The sequence below is a fragment of the Loxodonta africana genome, chromosome 8 (genome assembly GCF_030014295.1).
Source record: "Loxodonta africana isolate mLoxAfr1 chromosome 8, mLoxAfr1.hap2, whole genome shotgun sequence".
Classification (NCBI taxonomy): domain Eukaryota; kingdom Metazoa; phylum Chordata; class Mammalia; order Proboscidea; family Elephantidae; genus Loxodonta; species Loxodonta africana.
In genome coordinates this window covers 621,856-642,544 of record NC_087349.1, presented here as the reverse complement: position 1 = coordinate 642,544, position 20,689 = coordinate 621,856, and the positions used below count along the sequence as shown (strand labels likewise).

The 20,689-nt window shown below is 40.8% G+C and overlaps 2 non-coding genes across 2 annotated transcripts; both read left to right on the top strand.

Moving 5' to 3' along the window:
- Window positions 1-10,081: 10,081 nt before the first annotated feature.
- Window positions 10,082-10,153, top strand: TRNAC-GCA (transfer RNA cysteine (anticodon GCA)). Its single transcript has one exon. It is a non-coding gene; the product is annotated as a tRNA-Cys (tRNA).
- A 1,560-nt stretch (window positions 10,154-11,713) lies between these two features.
- On the top strand, window positions 11,714-11,785 carry TRNAC-GCA (transfer RNA cysteine (anticodon GCA)). Its single transcript has one exon. It is a non-coding gene; the product is annotated as a tRNA-Cys (tRNA).
- The last annotated feature ends 8,904 nt before the right edge of the window (window positions 11,786-20,689 follow it).

The window sequence follows — 20,689 nt, the reverse complement described above, 5'->3', positions numbered from 1 at the left end:
CTTTCTTTCCTGTCTTTTTAATGACCTCTTGTTTTCTTCATGTATGATGTCCTTGATGTCATTCCATAACTCATCTGGTCTTCAGTCATTAGTGTTCAATGTGTCAAATCTATTCTTGAGATGGTCTCTAAATTCAGGTAAGATATGCTCAAGTTGTAATTTGGCTCTGGTGGACTTGTTCTAATTTTCTTCAGTTTCAACTTGAACCTGCATGGGAGCAATTGATAGTCTGTTCCGCAGTTGGCCCCTGGCCTTGTTCTGACTGATGATTTGAGCGTTTCCAACATCTCTTCCCACAGATGTAGTCAATTTGGTTCCTGCGTATTCCATCTGGTGAGGTCCATGTGTAGAGTAGCCATTTATGTTATTGAAAAAAGGTGTTTGCAGTGAAGAAGTCTTCGGTCTTGCAAAATTCTATCATGCAATCTCAGGCATTGTTTCTATCACCAAGCCATATTTTCCAGTTACCAATCCTTCTTCCTTGTTTCCACCTTTTGCATTCCAATCACCAGTAATTAATCAATGGATTCTGACTGCATGTTTGATCAATTTCAGACCTCAGAAGCTGGCAAAAATCTTCAGTTTCTTCATCTGTGGCCTTAGTAGTTGGTGTGTAATTTGAACAATAGTCGTATTAACTGATCCTCCTTGTAGGTGCACTGATATTATCCTATCACTGACAGCATTGTACGTCAGGATAGATCTTGAAATGTTCTTTTTGACGATGAATGCAAAACTATTCCTCTTCAAGTAATCATTTCTGGCATGGTAGACATGTGATTGCCCAGTTCAAAAAGGCCAGTACTGGTCCATTTCAGCTCACTAATCCTAGGATATCAATGTTCATGGATTCCATTTCATTTTTGATGATTTCCAGTTTTCCTAGATTCATACTTCATACATTCCAGGTTCTGATTATAAATGGATGTTTGCAGCTGTTTCCTCTCATTCTGAGTCATGCCTCATCAGCAAATGAAGGTCCTGAAAGCTTGACCCCATCCATGTCATTAAGGTGGACTCTACTTTGAGGAGGTACCTCTCCCCGAGTCATCGATAAAACATAGGTAAACATCTTTCTGGTATTCTTTGCTTTCAGCCAGGATCCATCTGACATCAGCAATGTTATCCCTGGTTCCATCCTCTTCTGAATCTGGCTCGAATTTCTGGCAATTCCCTGTCAATGTATTGCTGCAACCAGTTTTGAATGATCTTCAACAATTTTACTTGCTTGTCATATAAATGATATTGTTCGATAATTTCCACATTGGGTTGGATCACCTTTCTCTGGAAATAGGCATAAATGTTGGTCTCTTCCAGTCAATTGGCCTCTTAGCTGTCTTCCAAATTTCTTAGCATAGAGGAGTGAGCACAACTGTTTGTTGAAATATCTCAATTGGTATTCCTTCAATTCCTGGAGCCTTGCTTTTTGCCAATGCCTTCAGTGCAGCTTGGACTTCTTCCTTCAGTACTCTTGGGTCCTGATGATATGCCACCTCCTGAAATGGTTGAACGTTGACCAGTTCTTTTTGGGATATTTGCTCTGTGTATTCTTTCCATCTTCTTTTGATGCTTCCTGTGTTGTTTAATATTTTCCCTTTAGAATCCTTCAGTAGTGCAACTTGAGGCTTGAATTTTTTCTTCAGTTCTTTCAGCTTGAAGAATGCTAAGCATGTTCTCCCTTTTTGGTTTTCTAACTTCAGGTCTTTGCACATGTCATTATACTACTTTACTTTGTCTTCTTGAATCATCCTTTGAAATCTTCTGATTAGTTCTTTTACTTAATCATTTCTTCCTTTCACTTTAGGCACTCGATGTTCAAGAGCAAGTTTCAGAGTCTCTTCTGACATTCATTTTGGTCTTTTCTTTCTTTCCTGTCTTTTTAATGACCTTTTGCTTTCTTTGTGTATAATGTCCTTGACGTCATCCCACAACTCGTCTGGTCCTCGGTCATTAGTGTTCAACGCGTCAAATCTATTCTTCAGATGGTCTCTAAATGCAGGTGGGATATGCTCAAGGTCGTACTTTGGCTCTCATGGACTTGTTCTAATTTTCTTCAGTTTCAACTTGAACTTGCATACGAACAATTGATGATCTGTTCCACAGTCAGCCACTGACCTTGTTCTGACTGATGATATTGAGCCTTTCCATCGCCTCTTTCCACAGATATAGTGGATTTAATTCGTGTATATTCCATTCTCTGAGGTCCACATGTATGGTCACCATTTATGTTGTTGAAAAAAGGTATCTGCAATGAAGAAGTTGTTGGTCTTGCAAAATTCTATCATGCAATCTCCGGCATCATTCCTATCACCAAGGCCGTATTTTCCAACTCCCGATCCTTCTTCTTTGTCTCCAACTTTCACATTCCAATCATCAGTAATTATCAATGCATCCTGACTGCATGTTCGATAAATTTCAGACTGCAGAAGCTGATAAAAATCTTCAATTTCTTCATCTTTTGCATTAGTGGTTGATATGTTGATTTGAACAATAGTTGTATTAACTGGTCTTCCTTGTAGGTATATGGATATTATCCTGTCACTGACAGCACTGTACATCAGGATAGATCTTGAAATGTTCTTTTTGACAATGACTGCAATGCCATTTCTCTTCAAGTTGTCATTCCCGACATAGTAGATCATATGATTGTCTGATTCAAAATGGCCAATATCAGTCCATTTAAGCTTGCTGATGCCTAGGACCCTCACACATCTGTCAGTTTGTCATACCGTGGGGGCTTATGTGTTGCTGTGATGCTGGAAGCTATGCCGCTAGTAATCAAATACCAGCAGTGTCACCCATGGCAGACAGGTTTCAGCTGAGCTTCCAGACTAAGACAGACTAGAAAGAAGGTCCTCGCAGTCTACTTCTGAAAAGAATTATCCAGTGAAAATGTTATGAATAGCAGCAGAACATTGATATAGTGCTGGAAGATGAGCCCCTCAGGTTGGAAGTCACTCAAAAGACAACTGGGGAAGAGGTGCCTCCTCAAAGTAGAGTTGACCTTAATGACATGGATGGAGTCAAGCTTTTGGAGCCTTCTTTTGCTGATGCGACATGACTCAAAACGAGAAGAAACAGCTGCAAGCATCTGTAAATAATTAGAACCTGGAATGTAGGAAATATGAATCTAGGAAAATTGGAAATCGTCAAAAATGAAATGGAATGCTTAAACATCAATATCCTGGGATTAGTGAGCTAAAATGTACTGGTACTGGCCATTTCGAATCAGACAATCATATGGTCTTCTATGCTGGGAATGATGACTTGAAGAGGAATGGCATTGCATTCATCGTCAAAGAGAACATTTCAAGATCTATCCTGAAGTACCATGCTGTTAGTGATAGGATAATGTCTACGCGCCTACAAGGAAGACCAGTTAATACGACTATTATTCAAATTTACACAGCAACCACTAAGGCCACAGTTGAAGAAATTGAAGATTTTTACCAACTTCTGCAGTCTGAAATTGACTGAACATGCAATCAGTTTGCACTGATAATTACTGGTGATTGGAATGTGAAAGTTGGAGATGAAGAAGAAGGATTGGTAGTTGGAAAATATGGCCTTGGTGAAAGAAACAGTGCTGGAGTTAGCATGGTAGAATTTTGCAAGACCAACAATTTCTTCATTGCAAATACCTTTTTTCAACAATATAAACGGTGACTATGGACCTCGTCAGATGAAATCCACAGGAATCAAATTGACTACATCTGTGGAAACAGACGATGGAAAAAGCTCAATATCATCAATCAGAACAAGGCCAGGGGCCCACTGTGGATCAGACCATCAATTACTAACATGCAAATTCAAGTTGAAACTGAAGAAAATTAGAACCAGTCCACGAGAGCCGACGTATGACCATGATCATATCCCACCTCAATTTAGAGACCGTCTCAAGAATGGATTTGACCTGTTGAACACTAATGACAGAAGACCAGATGAAGTTGTGGAATGATTTCAAGGACATCATACATGAAGAAAGCAAGAGGTCATTAAAAAGGCAGGAAAGAAAACACCAAAATGCATGTCAGAAGAGACTCCAGAACTTGCTCTTGAAGGTCAAGTAGCTAAAGCAAAAGGAAAAAATGATGAATAGAAGATTTCAAAAGGTGACCAGAGAAGGCAAACTAAAGTATTATGATGTCAGGTGCAAAGAGCTGGAGATAGAAAAACAAAAGTGAAGAACATGCTTGGCATTCCTCAAGCTGAAAGAACTGCAGAAAAAATTCAAGCCTCAAGTTGCAATACTGAAGGAAGGGAAAATATTAAACAATGCCGGAAACATCAAAAGAAGGTGGAAGGAATACACAGTCATTATACCAAAAAGAATTTGCTGACTTTCAACCATTTCAGGAGGTAACATATGATCAGGAACTAATAGCACTTAAGGAAGAAATCCAAGCGGCACTGAAGGTATTGGTGAAAAACGAATCAAAACCAAACCAAACCCAGTGCCATTGAGTCGATTCCAACTCATAGCGACCCTATAGAACAGAGTAGAACTGCCCCCATAGAGTTTCCAAGGAGCGCCTGGCAGATTTGAACTGCCGACCCTTTGGTTAGCAGCCATAGCACTTAACCACTACACCACCAGGGTTTCCGGTGAAAAACAAGACTCCAGGAATTGACAGAATACCAATTGAGATGTTTTAACACAGAGATGCAGCACTGGAAGTGCTCACTCATCTATGCCAAGAAATTTGGAAGACAGCTACCTGGCCAACCCACTGGAAGAGGTCCATATTTATGCCTATTCACAAGAAAGGTGATCTAAACAATGCAGAAATTATCGAACAATATCATTAATATCCCATGCAAGCAGAATTTTGCTGAAGATCATTTAAAAATGGCTGCAGCAGTATATCCATAGGGAACTACCCAAAATTCAAGCAGGATTTAGGAGAGGACATGGAACCAGGGATATTATTGTTGCTGTCAGATGGATCCTGGCTGAAAGCAGAGAATGCCAGAAAGATGTTTACCTGTGTTTTACTGACTATGCTAAGGCGTTCGACTGTGTGGATCATAACAAATTATGGATGACGTTGCGAAGAATGGGAATTCCCGAACATTTAATTGTGCTCATGAGGAAATGTACATAGATCAAGAGGCAGCTGTTAGGACAGAACAAGGGGATACTGAGCCTTTTAATGTCAGGAAAGGTGTGCTTCAGGGTTGTATCCTTTCACCATACCTATTCAATCTCTATGCTGAGCAAATAATCTGAGAAGCTGGACGATATGAAGATTGGAGGAAGACTCATTAACAATCTGCATTATGCAGATGACACAACCTTGCTTGGTGAAAGTGAATAGGACTTGCTGCCCTCACTGATGAAGATCAAAGACCACAGCCTTCCATAAGGATTACACCTCAACATAAAGAAAACAAAAATCCTCACAACTGGGCCAGTAAGTAACTCCATGATAAATGGGGAAAGAACTGAAGTTGTCAAGGATTTCATTTTACTTGGGTCCACAATCAACGCCTATGGAAGCAGCAGTCAAATCAAAAGATGCATTGCATTGGGAAAATCTGCTGCAAAAGACCTCTTTAAAGTGTTGGAAAGCAAAGATGTCACCTTGAAGACTAAGGTGTGCCTGACCCAAGCCCATAGGTCTCATATGCATTCAAAAGCTGAACAGTGAATAAGGAAGACTGAAGATGATTTGATGCTTTTGAATTGTAGTGTTGGTGAAGAATGAAGAACATACCATGGTCTGCCAGAAGAACAAACAAATCTGTCTTGGAAGAAGTACAACCAGAATGCTCCCCAGAAGCAAGGATGGTGAGACTATGTCTCACATACTTTGGACATGTTGTCAGGAGGGATCAGTCCCTGGAGGACATCATGCTTTGTAAAGTAGAGGGTCGGTGAAAACAAGGCGGACCCTCAACGAGATGCATTGACACAGTGGCTGCAACAATGGGCTCAAGTGTAGCAACAACTGTGAAAATGGCACAGGACTGGGCAGTGTTTCATTCTATTGTGCGTAGCATCGCTATGAGTCAGAACCAGCTTGAGAGCACCTAATGACAACAACACCACCAATGCCTGGTATATCGATGTTTATGCATTCTGTTTCATTTTGGACGATTTCCAATTTTCCTAGATTCATACGTCATAATTCCACATTCTGATTATTGATGGATGTTTGCAGCTGTTTCTTCTTATTTTGACTCGTGCCACATCAGTAAATGTAGGTCCCGAATGCTTGGCTCCATCCACATCATTAAGGTCGACTCTATTTTGAGGAGACAGCTCTTCCCCAGTCGTCTTTTGAGTGCCTTCCAACCTGAGAGGCTCATCTTCCGTCACTATATCGTACAATGTTCCGCTGCTATTCATAAGGTTTTCACTGGCTAATTCTTTTCAGAAGTACACCACCAGTTCCTTTGTCCTAATCTGTTTTAGTTTCGAAGCTCAAGATCTGTGTATATGGGATTAAATTGGCAACAGCACCTGGAAAGATCAGACAGGAAATTTAGGGGGCAGTGAATTTATGTTAACGGGGGGGAACAACTCAGAAAAGGAGGGTGAGAATGGTTGCACAACTGGAAGGACGTAATCAATGTCACTGAACTGTACTTGTAGAAACTGCTGAATTGGTGTATGTTTTGCTGTGTATATTCTCAACAACAACAATATTTTTAAAAAAAAGAAGAAGAAGCCAGGATGCAAATCCACAGAGACAGAAAGTACATTGGTGGTTACTGAGGGCTGGGGTAAAGGGAGTGACTGCAAATGGGTATAGCATCTCTTTTGGGAGTGATGAAAATGTTCTAAAATTAATTGTGGTGATGGATGCACAGCACTGTAAATATACTAAAACCGCTGAAGAGTTTAAAAATAAAAAAGACTAACATTTGTTGGAGAGGATGCAGAGAAATTGAAACGCTCATATATCGCTGGTAGGAATGTAAATTGGTGAAGCTGCTTTAGAAAATATTTTGGCAGTTCCTCAAAAAGTTACCATACGACCCATAAATTCTACTCCTAGTTAAATAACCAAAAGAAATGAAAACATATGTTCACATAATAACATTCACACAAATGTTCTTAGCAAAATTAATCATAATATTCTAAAAGTGGAAGTAACCCAAATGTCCATCAGCTGATGAACGGGTAGATAAAACGGGGCCTATCTGGATAATGAAATGCTCTTAGGCAATAAAAAGGAATAAGTACTGATACCTGCCATGCTGCAACAGGGACAGGCCTTGAAAAAAATAAAATAAATGAAAGAAGCCAGGCACAAAAGGCCACATATTGTATTTACATGAAATATTGAGACTCGGTATATTCGTAGAGACAAAGTAGTGTTTGCTAGGAAGTGGAGTGAGGAGATAATGGGATATGACTGCTAACCGGTAGAGAGTTTCTTTTGGGGGTAATGAAAATGTACTGAGATCAGGTAATGGTGGTGGTTATCTGTGAATAAACTAAAAAAACATTGAATTGTACACTTTAAATGCGTGAATTGTATGATATGTGAATCATATCTCCATGAAGCTGTTGAGAAAAAAAAAAAAAAACAGAGAGAGAGAGAGATGCCTGGTTCAAATCCAGGTGTCCCCTATAGCCTTCTGCTTTTGTCCCCTAAACTTGATGTTGAAGTTCCACCTTGCTTCCACTTTCAGGGTTCTGGGACTTAGCATGTGTCCGATGGGAGGTGAGAAAGGACACAGGTCTGGTTGGGTCTACCAACTTTGCCTACAAGCTTTGGAGACTACGACACACACACACACACACAGTGGAAAAAATTGGCAAATCCTTCTTCCCTACCCCCTTTCAAAGAGAGATTGAATTGAAATATTTGGCTGTATTCAACATAAGCAGTAATCAAAAGTTACTCAGGGAGTTCAAGAGAAGCCTACACCATCTCCCTGCTTTCCTTCTGGGGATGGCAATTGGGTTAGGGAGATGATTCATTTACACAGAAAGGTGAGCTGTGCAAGCCTGTGTAGGTCAAGGGTCAAGAGGTAGGATGGAAGGAAATCAACTTAGAAGATAGTTTGAAAGAATCCAAGGCAGTGGGATGACTTATTTAAAGTACTGGGGAGGGGGGAATGTCAAACAAGAATTCTATATTCGGCAAAATTATCCTTTAAAAATAAAGGTGAAATTAAAACATTCCCAGATAAATAAAAGCTGAGGAAGTTTGTTGCTTCATCAAAATTAAAAACTTGTTTTTGAAAAGGCAACTTCAAGAAAATGAAAAGACAACACATAGAATGGGCAGAAATTTTTGCACATCATATATCTGATAAGGATCTAGTACCCAGAATATATAAAGAACTCTTACAACTCAATAATAAAAAGACAAACAACCCATTTTAAAAATGGACAAAGTTTCTGAATACACATTTCTCTAAAGAGGATATACAAATGGCCACCAAACACAGTGTCATCAGTCATTATGGGATGTAAACCAAAACCGCAATGATAGATCACTTCACACTCACTAGGATGACTGTAATAATAATTATAAAAGAAAAATAACAGGGTGTAGGCAAGGATGTGGAGAAATTGAAACCCTTGTACATTGCTGGTTCAGCTACTGTGCAAAACAATTTGACAGTACAGGTAGAATTACCAATGACCCAGCAATTCCACTCCTGAGAATATACCTCAAAGACTTGAAAGTAGGGATTCAGATACCTGTACACCAATGTCCATCGAAGTACTATTCACAACAGCCAAAAGATGGAAAAAACTCAAATGTTCTTCAACTGATGAGTGGATAAATAAAATGTGATATAGCCATGCAATAGAGTATTACTCAGCCATAAAAAGAAATGAAGTACTGATACATGCTACAACATGCATGAACCTTGAAAATATTATGCTAAGTACTAGAAGAAGCCGGACAAAAATGGTACACTTTTTTTATTATTATTCCATTTATGTGAAATATCCTGAATAGGCAAATGTATAAAGACGAAGAAGAGATCAATGATTTCCCAGGGCTGAGGGGAGGGGGAACGGGAGTGACTGCTTAACGGGTGCAGAGTTTCCTTCTGGAGTGGTGAAATGTTCCGGAACTAGATAGTGGTGCTGGTCGCACAACGTCATGAACACACTAAATGCAGATGGTAAATTCTCCGTTATTTACCTGCTGCTGTAACAAAAGTTGAAATCAAAAATAATTTTAAGGTGAAGTGGGTTAAGGAATAAAACTTGACGACTAGATTTAGCAACGTGGAGGTTATTGGTGACCTGGCAATAGTAACTCCAGTGGAGTGGTGTGGGCAAGAATATGATTGGAGTGGATTTAAGAAAGAACAGAAGGAGAGGAACTAAAGGCTGCGAGTAGAGATAGCTGTTGCTGTTACCACAGACTGAGGGGAAGGGCGATATGCAGGCATGTAAGCAGGGAGTAGCACTGGGGGACCCTGGGACTGGGGGAGCAGAAGGACCCCAGGGGATGAGTTTGTAGAGGAATCAGTTGCTGGTTGTTATGGATTGAATCGTGTCCCCCCAAAATGTGAGTTAGTTTGGCTATGGCACAATTCCTAGAGCTGTGTGATAGTCCACCATTTTGTCATCTGATGTGATTTCCTATGTGTCGTAAATCCAATCATTTCGATGTTAATGAGATGGATTAGCAGCAGTTACACTGATGAGATCTACAAGATTGGATTGTGTCTTAAGTAAATCTCTTTTGAGTTATAAAAGAGAGAAGCGAGCAGAGAGACGGGGGACCTCATACCACCAAGAAAGCAATACCACGAGCACAGTGCGTCCTTTGGACCTGAGGTCCTTGAGCCTGAGAAGCCCCTCAACCAGGGGAGAATTGATGACAAGGACCTTCCTCCAGAGCTGAAAGACAGAGAAGGCCTTCCCCTGGAGCTGATGCCCTGGGTTTGGACTTCTAGCCTACCTGACTGTGAGAAAATAAATTTCTCTTTGTTAAAGGCATCCACTTGTGGCATTTCTGTTACAGCAGCAGTAGATGACAAAGACACTGGTTTTATCAGCTCTCTAGAAATAAGTAGAAACATCCAGTGTGTTGCAGGAATCCTGGGTATGGCTATGAAAGTGAAAAGACACATATTAAGCATTTATAAAAGGAAAGGGGGCATAGCTCTGTGGTAAAGCATTTGACTGCAGATCAAGAGGTCCCTGGTTCAAATCCAGGTGCCCCCGGCCATGTTGGTTTTCCTATTCACAAAAGCTGTTGCTCATATTCTAGTTTACTTTCATGGATGACAATTTGACAGTGATAAGCCTCCCTGAAATTGGATGCTACAGACCAGCCTTTGCACAGCTACATCCTGGTGGATAGCCCCCTCTCATCTCTGTCCGCACTGATATCATGAGTATCCTTTCTCTTGGCATCTGGCTTTTTTTTTTTTCCCTCTGTGTATATCGCATTTCTTCAATGCTGCTGGATCCTTAAAAATGAGGCAGGGGCTGTGGTGCAGACTTCTGGATTTTTCAGGGCTGACCAGAGAGCTGTACATATTAGTGCAGACAGTAAATTAGCCCTAGTTACCAACCTTCACCCCCACCTTCACAACAAGACTGTTTGGTACACCTGGGGTGGCAATGAGACCCGGGGAGGCAAATTTAGCATCTACGTTCTCCATGTGAGGTAGACTTTTTCTGCTGATGAGCTGGTTTCTCACACCAGAGATCACTCATTGTTGCTTTAACCTTGAACGCTGAAATCCTGCCTCATCTACTCTAACAAGGGAAGCAAGGATTCTGCCATTCTTCCCAACTATTGGAACTCTATTAAACTGTTTGAATTACAACCTGTTATGGATCAAGTTGTGTCCTCCAAAAAAGACATGTTGGAGTCCTAAACTCTGGTACCTGTGACCATGATCTTGTTTGGAAGTAGGGTCTTTGAAGATGTCATTAGTTAAATTAACATGAGGTCATACCAGGTAGAATATCAAACCAAACCCATTGCTCTCAGGTTGATTCCAACTCATAGTGACCCTACAGGACAGGGCAGAACTGCCCTATAGAGTTTCCAAGGAGTAGCTGGTGAATTTGAACTGATGACCTTTTGATTAGCAGCCATAGCTCAACCATAGCTCTTAACCACTGCGACACCAAGGCTCCATACCAGGTAGGATGGTCCTAATTCCATCTGAGTGCTGTCCTTGTAAAAGAAGAGAGACAGAGGAAGGACACCATGTGACCATGTGATGCTGCAGCTGCAAGCCAAGGGACTCCAAGAAACACCTGGAGCTAGCAGAAGCTAGTGGGGGCATGGAAGAGATCCAATCTCAGAGCTCTCAGAAGGACCAACATGGCTGACATCCTGATCTTGGACTCTCAGCCTCCAGAACTGTGAGACAATAAATTTCTGTTGTTTAAAGCTACTCACCTTGTGGTATTGTGCTATGGCCACCCCAGGAGACTAATACACAGCCCATTTCTATCCTTACTGAAGGAAAAAGGGCACAGGGCTGGGGCCCAGGTGAGGACTATGTGGGCTGTTTTGGAGACTTTGGCCACCTCTTGGCCTAAATCAAGAAGGCAACAGGATATGAGCTGGCATTCTGCAGGGGGCTTCTTTCCTTTCCTCCCTGCTGGTGCCCTCACCAGGGATGAGGCCTGAAAGGCCTCAGAGCTGAAGCAAGGTGTCTAGTCATGAGTCAGCCAATCCCAAAGGGAAGCACCAGTTAATATTACAGAGCAGAGTGGTACTACACAAGTTAAAGGCATTAATTAGGTCATGTTGGCATGCCAGGGGGTGTAGCTCAGAGGTAGAGCATTTGACTGCAGATCAAGAGGTCCCTGGTTCAAATACAGGGACCCTCTTATTTACATGCCATTTTGATAACTCACATTACCACATGCTTTCTACCTGGGCCCTCAGTGAAGGTTTAACAGACCCTTATTGTTGGTGCGGAAACCCTGGTGGCATGGTGGTTTAGTGCTATGGCTACTAACCAAAAGGTTGGCATTTTGAACCCACCAGGCGCTCCTTGGAAACTATAGGGCAGTTCTCTTCTGTCCTATAGGGTCACTATGAGTTGGAATCCACTCAATGGCAATGGCAATGTGTTTATTGTTGGTGTCTGTAAGAACAACCCCACAGAACCTTCCTCTCCAGGCTGCATAAGGTGGAGCCACAAGGAATGTCTCTTTATGCGTGTAGGTCTCATCTCCTCAACCGCACTGTAATCCTCAAAGTCCACCATCTTAGTTTCTTAGGGCTGCTATAACAAATCACCACAAAGTGGGTGACTTTAAAGAACAGAAATTTATTGTTTCACAGTTCTGTGGTCTAGAAGCCTGAATTCAAGTTTTCAGCCACATTGATTCCTTCTGAAGGCTCTGAGAAACTGTTCCATGCCTCTCTGCTAGCTTCTGGTGGCACCTGTCAATCCTTGGCGTCTGCCTTTGTTGTGACGTGGCCTGTCCTTCTGTGTCTACATCTGTATCTGTTCTCTTTTGTAAGACATTACTTGGGAAAGATTAGGACCTATCCAACTCCATCTTAAAAAACCCTGTTATCAAACAGGGTCGTGTTCACAGGTACCAGGGGTTAGGACTTCCAAATATCTTTTTCAGGGGGACAAAATTCAATCCACGACAGCCACCTGACTTGGAATCCTCCATCTCACAATGCTTAGTATGGTATACTCATGGTAGGTCTCAGAAACTACCCAGTGGATAGCCCTTCCCACCTCCCTCTACCTCCCCACAATGCGTCCCTTCCACCCCACCTACTGTTATACCCACCTTCCCTATCAAGGAGAAATGGTGATTGCTTTGGTCCAGGGCTGGCACTGAGTGATGAGCTGGGTGCATTTCCAAGGCCCCCAGGGGCTGTTCCAACAAAGCACATTTTCGGAGAGGAAGGCTTAAGGGAAGCTGAGGATGTCAGGAGAGGAGAAGCCAAGTTACCATTTACTCACCAAAAGTTTTTTGAGTAGGTGCCAAGCTGTTTGCCTGAAGATGAGTAATTCCTGTTCCTGCCTACATCTAGTGGCCATAAGGTATCTGTCAGTTTGTCGTACTGTGGGGACTTTGTGTTGCTATGATGTTGGAAGCTATGCCACCAGTATTCAGATGCCAGCAAGGTCTCCCGGGGAGGACAGGTTTCAGCTGAGCTTCCAGACTAAAACAGACTCTGAAGAAGGACCCAGCAGCAGTCTACTTCTGAAAAACATAAGGCAATGAAAACTTCATGAAGAGCAGCCGAACTTTGTCTGATATAGTGCCGGAATATGAGCCCCTCAGGTCGGAAGGCACTCAGAAGACTGGGGAAAAGCTGCCTCCACGAAGTAGAATCGACCTTAATGACATGGATAAAGTCAAGCTTTTGGGACCTTCATTTGCTGATGTGGCACGACTGAAAATGTGAAGAAACAGCTGCAAACATCCATTAATAATCAGAATGTGGAATTATGAAGTATGAATCTAGGAAAATTGAAAATCATCAAAAATGAAACAGAATGCATAAACATCGATGTCCTAGGCATTAGCGAGCTGAAATGGAATGGTATTGGCCATTTTGAATCAAACAATTATGTGGTCTCTTACGCAGGAAATGACAACTTGAAGAGAAAGGACATTGCTGTCATCGTCAAAAAGAACATTTCAAGATCTGTCCTAAAGTACAATGCAGTCAGTGGTAGGATATCTATACACCTACAAGGAAGACCAGTTAATACAGGAAACCCTGGTGGCGTAGTGGTTAAGAGCTACAGCTGTTAACCAATGAATAAAATTAAGAGTAAGTTGATCGTTGAGATTTGAACTGGAGAGCTCCTAATCTGCAGTCTAACGTGCTAGCTGTAAGCTGTTATATATCCATCCCCAACAGAAAAATGGATATGATTTTATATGTAGAATGTAAAATGGTCTCTGAGCACATTATTAAAATCAGATGGCTTAGCAATGTTTCCGGATTCAAAGTGAAAATTAATTACATTTCAATGCACTAGCAACACATTTTAGAAAATGAAAACAAGAATCCATTTACAACAACATAAACAATCAAATGCTGTTTATAAGGTTTTCACTGGCTAATTCTTTTCAGAAGTAGACTGCCAGGTCCTTCTTCCTAGTCTCTGTTTGCCTGGAAGCTCAGCTGAAAGCTGTCTTCCGTGGGTGACCCTGCTGGTATCTGAATACCAGTGGCATAGCTTCCAGCATCACAGCAACACCCAAGCCCCCACAGTACGACAAACTGACGGACACGTCCACAAGAGCCAAAATACGACCTTGAGTATATCCCACCTGAATTTAGAGACCATCTCAAGAATAAATTTGATGCGTTGAACACTAACGACCAAAGACCAGATGAGTTGTGGAATGACATCAAGGACATCATACATAAAGAAAGCAAGAGGTCATTGAAAAGACAGGAAAGAAAGAAAAGACCAAGATGGATGTCAGAGGAGACTGAAACTTGCTCGCAAACGTCGAGCTACTAAAGCAAAAGGAAGAAATGGAGTAAAAGAGCTGAACAGAAGATTTCAAAGGGCAGCTCAGAAAGACAAAGCAAAGTATTATAATGACATGTGTAAACAGCTGGAGATAGAAAACTAAAAGGGAAGAACATGCTCAGCATTTCTCAAACTGAAAGAATTAAAGAAAAATTCAAGCCTCGAGTTGCCATAGTGAAGGATTCTATGGGGAAAATGTTAAACGATGCAGGAAGCATCGAAAGAAGATGGAGGGAATACACAGAGTTGTTATACCAAAAAGAACTGGTCGACATTCAACCATTTCAAGAGGTGGTATATGATCAGGAACCAATGGTACTGAAGGAAGAAGTCCAATTTTTTTTGAAGGCATTGGTGAAAAACAAGGCTTCAGGAATTGACAGAATATCAATTGAGATGTTTCAACAAGCAGACGCAGTGCTAGAAGTGCTCACTTGTGTATGCCAAGAAATATTGAAGACAGCTTTCTGGCCAGCCGACTGGAAGAGATCCATATTTATTCCTATTCCCAAGAAAGGTGATCCAACCAAAAGTGGAAATTATCAAACAATATCATTAATATCACGTGCAAGCAAAATTTTGCTGAAGATCATTAAAAAACAGCTGCAGCAGTATATTGACAAGGAACTGTCAGAAATTCAGGCGGGATTCAGAAGAGGACGTGGAACCAGGGATATCATTGCTGATGTCAGATGGATCCTGGCTGAAAGCAGAGAATACCAGAAGGATGTTTACCTATGTTTTATTGACTACCTATGTTATGATCAACTGTGTGGATCATAACAAATTATGGATAACATTGAGAAGAATGGGAATACCAGAACATTTAATTGTGCTCATGAGGAAATGTACATAGATTAAGAGGCAGCTGTTCGGACAAAACAAGGGGATACTGAGCCTTTTAAAGTAAGGAAAGGTGTGCTTCAGGATTGTATCCTTTCACCATACCTATTCAATCTCTATGCTTAGCAAATAACCCAAAAAGCTGGACTATATGAAGAACAATGGGGCATCAGGATTGGAGGAAGACTCATTAACAACCTGCAATGTGCAGATGAAACAACCTTGCTTGCTGAAAGTGAAGAGGACTTGAAATACTTACTAATGAAGATCAAAGACCACAGCCTTAGGTATGCATTACACCTCAACATAAAGAAAACAAAAATCCTCACATCTGGACCAGTAAACAACATCATGATAAACAGAGAAAAGATTGAAGTTGTCAAGGATTTCTTTTTACTTGGATCCACAATCAACACCTACGGAAGCAGCAGTCAAGAAATCAAAAGACACATTGTATTGGGCAAATCTGCTGCAAAGGACCTCTTTAAAGTGTTGAAAAGCAAAGATGTCACCTTGAAGACTAAGGTGTGCCTGACTGAAGCCATGGTATTTTCAATAACATCACATGCATGTGAAAGTTTGACAATGAATAAGGAAAACTGAAGAAGAATTGATGCCTTGAATTGTGGTGTTGGCGAAGAATATTGAATATACCATGGACTGCCGAAAGAATGAACAAATCTGCCTTTGGAGAAGTACAACCAGAATGCTCCTTAGAAGCAAGGATGGCGAGACTGCATCTTACATACTTTGGACATGTTGTCAGGAGGGATCAGTCCCTGGAGAAGAACATCATGCTTGGTAAACTACAGGGTCAGCGGAAAAGGGGAAGACCCTCAATGAGTTGGACTGACACAGTGGCTGCAACGATGGGCTTAAGCATAACAATGATTGTAACGATGGCACAGGACTGGGCAGTGTTTTGTTCTGTTGTGCATAGGGTCGCTATGAGTCGGAACCAACACAATGGCATCTAACAACAACAACAAACAATCAAATTCCAAGAAATGAATCTAACCACCAAAGATGAGCAAAAAAAAATCTTAAAAGCAATGTTTGAAGAAATAGTCAAAGCATTGATAAAATAAAACTATTGATAGCTGACTTTGCAACAGAAATAATAGTAGCCAGGCAACAATGGAATAACATCTTCACAATGTCAAAAGAAAGAGTATAGTCCAACTAAAATTCTATACAACAGTAATTACTTTAAATATAAATTTGTTTAAAACTGCTATTAAAAGTTAAGATTTTCAGACTGAATGAAAAAAACAAATCCTTCTATAGGCTGCTTACGAGTTGTTGTTAGGTGCCGTCGAGTTGGTTCTGACTCACAATGACCCTACATACAACAGAATGAAATGCTGCCCATTCCTGCACCATCCTCTCAATTCTTACAAGAAGCTTATCTAAATATACTGTTGGCATCAAGTCAATTCTGACACATAGTGACTTATAGGGCAGGATAGAACTGCCCCATAGGGTTTCCAAAGCCATAATCTTTACAAAAGCAGACTGCCACATCCTTCTCCCATGTAGTGGCTGGTGAGTTTGAACTGGTGACCTTCCATTTAGCAACTGAGTGCTTTAACCACTGTACCACCAGGGCTCCTTTTCACCTAAATATAAGGACACAGAAAAGTGGAAAATAAAAATATAAAAAAGATATACTATGCAAGCACTATCCAAAAAAGCTGGTGTAGCAATATTAATATGATGAAAAAATTTGCCTTTAAGGCAGTAAGCATTTCTACAGATAAAAGAGATACCAGTATCATTTCTCAAAATGATGAAGAGGTCAATACATCAGAAAGGTATTATAACCCTAACCCTAAAGGCACCCAGCAACACAGCGAACAGAACCAAAGTCTCCGTAACAGGAGGAGACTTAACACACCGTTCTCAACAGCTGACAGAGAAGCAGATACGATTTCAGTAACGATGTAGAGGGTCTGATAAATGCAACTAATAAGCATGGCCTAACTGTTGTATAGTGAACACTGCATCAAATAATGACACATTTCTTTTTTTTCCAAACACATGTGGAACATTTATCAAAATTGACCATATTTGGGGACATAAAGTAAGTCTCCACAAATTTGAGAGGATTAAAATCATAGCATATGTTTTCTGACCATATGTTTACCAAAAGAAACATACAAAATCTTTATTGCTGCACTATTTGTAATAACCTCAAATGAGAAACTACACAAATGCTCATGAACTACAAAAATCTGTATTTATTGCATAAATAAATTGTAGTATACTCACAATGGAATACTATACAAGAATGAAAATGAACAAACTACAAGTATATGCAACAACAAGGATGAAAAGCCAAGGGCCAAGATCAACGAAGATAATCTTAAAGAACAAAATTGAAAGTTTGCACTACCAGATAATAAGCTTTATCAGAAAGCTACAGAAATTAAGACAGTGAAACGCTGGCACAGAATAAACAAATAATCCAATGGAACCAGGCAGAGAATCTGAAAACAGACCCACACTTACATAAATATATATTAACATGTAAGTAAAATATTACGGTATATTCATATAGTGAAATACTAAGCAGTAATGAAAAATAATGAATTACTGCTACACACAAAAAAACAGACACAATGTTAAGTAAAAGTACCCATACACAAAAGACTATATACAATATGCATCAACAGCAAAGTGGGATAAACAAATTGTGATATATTCATTCAATGAACTATTATATAACAATAAAACTGAACAAAGTACAGCTATCTGGAACCAAATGAAAGATTCATAGAGACATCACATTTAGCAAAAGAAGACATGCGAAAAAATCTATGGTATGCCTCCATTTATATAAAGTTTTAAAACAGGCATACCGAAACAGTAGCTAAGTGGTAAAACTATTATCAAAAGCAAGTAAATTATTTTCATAAAAATCAAGATAGAGGCAAGAAGGAAAGATATTATGATAAGGAAGGGGCACATAAAGGAATTTAGGAGGCTGGCAATGGCCTATTTTTGACCTAGAGAATATATACATGGGTGCCTAATTTATAAGTATTTATTAAACTGTATGTGTTTCTTGGCTGAAAGCAGCAAATATGAGAAAGATGTTTACCTATGTTTTATTGACTATGCAAAGGCATTTGATTATGTGGATTGTAAAAAATTATGGATAGCATTACGAAGAATGGGAATTCTAGATCACTCAATTGTGCTCATGTGGAACCTTTACATAGTCCAATGGGTAGTCATTCAAAGAGAACAAGGGGATACTGTGTGGTTTAAAATCAGGAAAGGTGTGCTTCAGGGTTGTGTCCTTTCACCATATTCATTTGATCTGTATGCTGAGGAAATAATCCAAGAAACTGGACTATATGAAGAAGAATGCAGCATCGGGAGTGGAGGAGGACTCATTAACAACCTGCGATGTGCAGATGACACATTGCTTGTTGAAAGTGAAGAGGACTTGAAGCACTTATTGAAGAAAATCAAACACTACAGGCTTCATTATGGATTACACCTTAACATTAAGAAAACAAAAATCCTCATAACTAGACCAATAACCAACATCATGATAAATGGAGAAAAGATTGAAGTTGTTAAGGGCTTCATTTTACTTGGATCCACAATCAACACCCCAGAAAGCAGCAGTGAAGAAATAAAACAACACATTGGGTTGAGCAAATCTGCTGCAAAAGGCCTCTTTAAAGTGTTAAAAAGCAAAGATGTCACTTTAAGGACTAAGGTGTACCTGACCCAAGCCATGGTGTTTTCAATCACCTCATATGCATACAAAACCTGGACAACAAAGAAGACCTGTGGTAGTGTAGTGCTTAAGTGCTGTGACTGCTGATCAAAACGTCGGCAGTATCCCACTTTGAAATGTGGCGTCTGGGATCTTAAATGCTAACAAGCGGCCATCTAAAATGCATCAATTGGTCTCAACCCACCTGGATCAAAGGAGAATGAAGAACACCAAGGTCACATGATAACTAAGAGCCCCAAGAGACAGAAAGGGCCACGTGAACCAGAGACCTACATCATCCTGAGACCAGAAGAACTAGATGGTGCCCGGCCACAACCGAGGACTGCCCTGACAGGGAGCACAATAGAGAACCCCTGAGGGAGCAGGAGATCAGTGGGATGCAGACCCCAAATTCTCACAAAAAGACCATACTTAATGGTCTGACTGAGACTAGAGGAATCCCGGCAGTCATGGTCCCCAAACCTTCTGTTGGCCCAGGACAGGAACCATTCCCGAAGACAACTTATCAGACATGAAAGGGACTGGACAGTGGGTAGGAGAGAGATGCTGATGAAGAGTGAGCTATTTGTATCAGGTGGACAGTTGAGACTGTGTTGGCATCTCCTGTCTGGAGGGGGGATGGGAGGATAGAGAGAGTTGGAAGCTGGCAAATTGTCACGAAAGGAGAGACTGGAAGGGTTGACTCATTAGGGGGAGAGCAAGTGGGAGTACGGAGTAAGGTGTATATAAACTTATATGTGACAGTTTGACTTGATTTGTAAACGTTCACTTGAAGCTCGAGAAAAGTTAATAAAAAAAAAAAAAAAGATCGACAGTTTGAATCCACCAGGAGCTCCTTGGAAACCCTATGGGGCAGTTCTACTCTGCTTATAGGGTCGCTATGAGTTGGAATCGACTCGACGGCAAGGGGTTTTTTTTGTTTGTTTTTTAAGAAGAATTGATGCCTTTGAATTATGGTGTTGGCAAAGAATATTGAATATACCATGGACTGGCAGAAGAAAGAACAGTTCTGTGTTGGAAAAAGTACAGCCTTGCTCTTTAGAAATAAGGATGGCAAGACTTCATGTCACATACTTTGGATATGTTATCAGGGAGCACCAGTCCCTGGACAAGGACATCATGCTTGGTAAAGTAATAAAAACAAAATAAAACCATTACCGTCGAGTCGATTTCAACTCATAGCAACCCTATAGGAAACAGTAGTGCTGCCCCACAGGGTTTCCAAGGACAGCCTGGTCGATTTGAACGGCCGACTTTTGGTTAGCAGCCATAGCTAACCAAGTAGTAGGTGAGCTAAAACAGGAAGATCCTCAACGATATGGACTGACACAGTGGCTGCAATGGTGGCCTCAACTGAGAGGAGGGCACAGGACCAGGCAGTGTTTCATTCTGTTGTGCATTAAGTCATTGTGAGTCAGAACCAACTCGATGGCACCTACCAAAAACAACAGCATATCACGAAAATGGCTCACATGGTTGTAGAGGCTGGAAAGTCCCAAGTTCATGGTCAGGCTGCAGGCTTCTTCTGACTCATGTAGCTGCAGGAGCTGGTGAAGACAAGATCAGCAGGTCAGACAGCAGGCCTCTGGCTCACAGGCTGCCAAGGTCGATGATCCCAAGATTGACAGTAACCTGCTATCTCAAGTCCCAAGAACCAGAGGTCAGATG